Source organism: Amphiura filiformis, chromosome 10 (assembly GCF_039555335.1).
Source record: "Amphiura filiformis chromosome 10, Afil_fr2py, whole genome shotgun sequence".
NCBI lineage: Eukaryota > Metazoa > Echinodermata > Ophiuroidea > Amphilepidida > Amphiuridae > Amphiura > Amphiura filiformis.
The window spans coordinates 61,082,002-61,086,448 of record NC_092637.1 but is presented as its reverse complement, the minus strand read 5'-3'; the positions used below and the strand labels follow the sequence as shown (position 1 = coordinate 61,086,448).

Sequence of the window (4,447 nt, the reverse complement as noted above, 5' to 3'; positions counted from 1 at the left end):
TCACGCAAGTAAATGTTTAATTTTGGTATATACTTATTGGTTATAATGATCAATAAAATGGCGTAACAGCTTTACCCAACAAACGGAGCATTTTTGGCAGTGTAGTAGTATTAATTGTTGTTGAAGTTGTTGTTGTCATCATTGTCGTTGAAAATGGTGTTCTTGTGTCGTGGTTTGTTACTTGTTGCATATCTGGTATCATTTATTTGTGGCTTGCTTGGTCGGTGGACATTTGTTATTTTATTATAGGCCTACATTTACTTTGTGTTTATTTTGATTCGTTACTTGTAGATTGAGTATTGGTCCTGTTGGATTGCACGAAAGACTAACATTAGAAGTGCGTGTTATTTGCAGTTGTGAATGCGAAGAATACTCGGTAATTATACCATTATTCTGTGCTAAACATTATCCTTTCAAACGTAGGTATTCTCATTGTTAACAGCTACAGTATATGACTAGTTATAAAGGGACACTAAATAATGTAGGCATAACCATGTCAATAAGGGTCAAAAAAAGTTCCTTGCCCAGAAGAATGTCATGCTAGCTAATTTTTCTACGAGAACTGATATGACCCAGCGGGGACTCGAACTCGTACTGGCAGGCCCTCATACAACAATGTCTAGCGTCTTAGGGACGGCTTAAACACCCAACCGCCGATTGCCCGCCCGGTTCCGCCCGGTTTGGGCCGGTTTCTATTGTTCTAAACAATTAATGGAACGTGTTTCCACCGCCAACGGCTGTCGAATTTTGAAGCCGCCCATAACCGATTGAGCAATTTGGACCGCTCAGAAAATGCACAAATATCTTTGCTCACGGTCACTCTACAGACAAGTGTGTTGACGACGTCAAGTTGTCCAAAATACACCAAAATATAATCGTTGTTAGAACGATCACATTTTACCTTCGTAAATATTTCCACGGCTTTTCAATCAAAAACGGGATTATCTTCAAAACTCTCTCTGTTTTGCATATAACTCAAAAGGGTTTTACCGTTGTATCTTAGGTAATTTATTACCCTAAATATACTTAGAAACGCTGAAATAACAAATTGATTTTTGAAGAAGAAATATTTCAATGGAACATCGACAAAAGATGGTTTGGACATACAGTTTCATATCTGAGAAAAAGACTCTTTAGACCTGTTAAAACCTCTCTGGACTTGTTCTCACACGTTATTATTTACATTATGTTATACATCAAAACTATAAACTGTGTAAGAATATCCCATGTCTATTGCATTGTGATAATAGTTTTAGGAGTGCACTATCACCCTGTGAGGGTACTATCACCCTATGATGGTTCAATTTTATTTGTTTTTGACTGAAAGCGGGAAATGGTAGAAATACCAAATGCCATGTGACCCCCAATTTAACCAATTAGATGACAGAAAAATATGTATGCGGTGCATAATACCCATTATATTTGTACTATCCTTCACAAGCATTACATTGATAGGTAACACGGGAGAACTTGTTCAAAGACGGGAGTACCTACTATTGCTGTCGCTGATCTAGTGGAAAAACATCCGCTTTGAAAAAACGGGTCACGGTTAAATTCGCAGTCCCGTCCCAATTTTGTAATGACTCATTTGATTTTGCTAGAGTGTTAAAGCGGAAGCTCGAGAGAAATCTGGTTAGCCGTTTATGCACACTGTTCATGTAACCCTTTCCCGTGGCTTTTGTTTTGTAAGATGCGTGATGACATCCACTGTAATGGTAAAGGCGCCTTAGTATGCGGACAATGTGAGTGTGACGACGGCCGATATGGGGTTAACTGTGACTTTGAGTGTGATGGCGATGAGGCGTTATTAGAAGACGAATCAGGATGCTCTGTGTAAGATATTGTTGGTTGAATAAAGTTTACAGTTTCTCATATGTGATCAAGCAAAATCAGTCGGAACTCGGAAATATCACATTTTCAGCTTCTTATAGGATAGTCAAAAGCTTTTACAAAGCTGCATTTTGCAGAAAATCCCATTGAAACTGAACAACCTGATCCAAAGATATGAGCAATTAAAGAGTTTCCAAAACAAGTGAAAACAAAAGGAAATACTTCCTTTGTTTGACTATATCTCAAAATCAATATTTCCGAGTTCCGACTGATTGATCGCTTGATCGCATCACATATATAATGTATTGCAATTTTAGTTCAATAGCACAATTCAAAGTACAAAAAGTACTTCCACATATATATAATTATGATTTGAATAAAATAAACCTTTGCAACAGGGTTATCATACATATACGTTAAAATCAAAACATGGATAATGAATAAGTAAAGACGGTCGATCATAAAAGATTAACTATTTTCGACAATAAACCTATTGTTTGCCAGAAACATGTTATGCCCAATAAAGATTTACAGACATAGCAACTGATTTGAAATACATGGCACCATTACGATAACAAGAAATGTCAGTACGTAATTCAAAACCCCCTTAGTATGCTGAAATTGTTAAAACGTATCATTAAAAACTAAATGAATAAACAATGTTCTGTTTCAGATCAAATTCTACCATAAAATGCAGCGGTCGCGGGCAATGTGTTTGTGGTAAATGTGCATGCAACAGACCAATGGTAGGTGGTTATAAGCATACAAAGAGAACTAGAACTTTCAATTTCATGAATAACTAACAAAATCGAAATGAAAACAATCTCCGTGAAAGTTAAAGAAAAACGACTGACGAATTAATGTTTTAGATATTATATATAGTATAGCCTCCTATCCTGGCAACTAATAGTGTACATTTTTCACAAGTCATCGTTTGCCTGTTTAATTTCAGGACCCAACTCGAGTAATTTCAGGAAAGTACTGTGAATGCGATAACTTCTCATGCGATAGAGACGGTGGGCAACTTTGTGGCGGTAGGTCTCTGTCAGGTTTAAGATATTACTCACTAGTGTAAGCAATTAAAATTTCTTTAGCACTTCAGGACATTGTACACTTAAATATAAACCGTGAGAGTAATAATATTCGTCCTTTGGGAAGGACAACAAGCCATTGGTCTCATGTACCGTGCGCCATGAGCATTCATGTCTGTCTGTAATTAAAAATATTTTAAACTGCTACAGAATATTTTTGTCAACATTTTTCAAGATAAACCACGAAAACTGATAATCTTGAATGCACTAATTTTGCCCTATTGCAGGTGAGGATCACGGTACGTGTGTATGTGGGGAATGTCAGTGTAAGCTCCCATATGAAGGGTCTGCTTGTGGGTGTCTGACAACAACAGATGATTGTGAAACACCAAGTGGGGTAAGTGTACAAGATCAAAAGTGTAAACAACAACAGACAAACAGAACAGAGAAAAATCATACAACGAAAAAATAACCCTGAATACAAAACATTGCGTGAGTTTGATTATAATTATTTGCTTCAAAGCCATTACTTATCAATGAGTTGTGAACAATAATTAATAACTACAACAGCAGCAAACGATGGATTTCTATTGTTTTTACCACAAAGACGCCAATTGATATTCTCACATGGTTTCCCGGGGGTGTTCTAGCTATAGCTGTGTCTTCACATAACTACTGTCGTTTATTAATATGTACATCTTTGTCGCTGGTGTCCAAGCCTTGTACATCTTTGTCGCTGGTATCCAAGCCTTCAAAGCATGAATGCTTCTTTTTGTGTACCGCATTGCAGCCTTACCCAACCCCGTACCTTGCAACCTATCTGGCACATATTATGGGCTTTCTTATAATTATACAAAAAAATACAAAAATACAAAAAACAAAAACAAAACGAAGCTTTACTATTTTATCAACATATCCGTGAACAGAAGCACTTGAAGATTTCCTAATCCTAGTAGGCGATTAATCTTGACCTTCGACACTAACAACATTAAACAGCCTCAACAATCAAAGCAAAGGCAAATAAAACAACATAAATGCTTGTTTTCTATATTTCTTTAACATATTTGCCATATTTTTACAGATTCTCTGCAACGGCTTTGGAAATTGTGTATGTGGCAGCTGTGTGTGTAATGACGATTCACCATTCCAAGGACCGACTTGTTCGGATTGCGCGGTAAGATTTACACAATGCGTTGTAATTGTATACCCGAAGCATCCAACAGTATATAACTTGTTGTTGAAAGGCAATCAATCATGTTTCACCGTTGTTCATCACCGATTAGGCCTAACAACGATGCTTCCACGTCGTTTGCGTCGTTTACTTCGCGAGGGTTAGCTCCCCGTGCGAAGTAAACCACGCAGACGCACCGGACGTGAGTTGTTTATCGGTGATGAACAACGGTAAAACATGATTGGATGCTTATCAACAACGAAAACAAGCTATAAAGATGTCTAATTCACATGATTCTTTCATTCGGAATGTCCGTTTGTCATTACCACTCAACAAATGATCGGTGATTTCTCTGCTGATACATGTATCAGCAATAAAACTAAAGAATAAAGCGGTAATGTTCAGCTGCTACCTC

At 37.2% G+C, this 4,447-nt stretch overlaps 2 long non-coding RNA genes across 2 annotated transcripts; both read left to right on the top strand.

The window, feature by feature from the left end:
• The first annotated feature begins 286 nt into the window (after positions 1-286).
• LOC140162339 (uncharacterized) lies at positions 287-2,577 on the top strand. The gene is made up of 3 exons (XR_011860243.1): positions 287-376; positions 1,691-1,833; positions 2,504-2,577. It is a non-coding gene; the product is annotated as an uncharacterized lncRNA (long non-coding RNA).
• A 209-nt stretch (positions 2,578-2,786) lies between these two features.
• Positions 2,787-4,037, top strand: LOC140162338 (uncharacterized). Its single transcript, XR_011860242.1, has 3 exons — positions 2,787-2,864; positions 3,149-3,258; positions 3,943-4,037. It is a non-coding gene; the product is annotated as an uncharacterized lncRNA (long non-coding RNA).
• Positions 4,038-4,447: the final 410 nt, after the last annotated feature.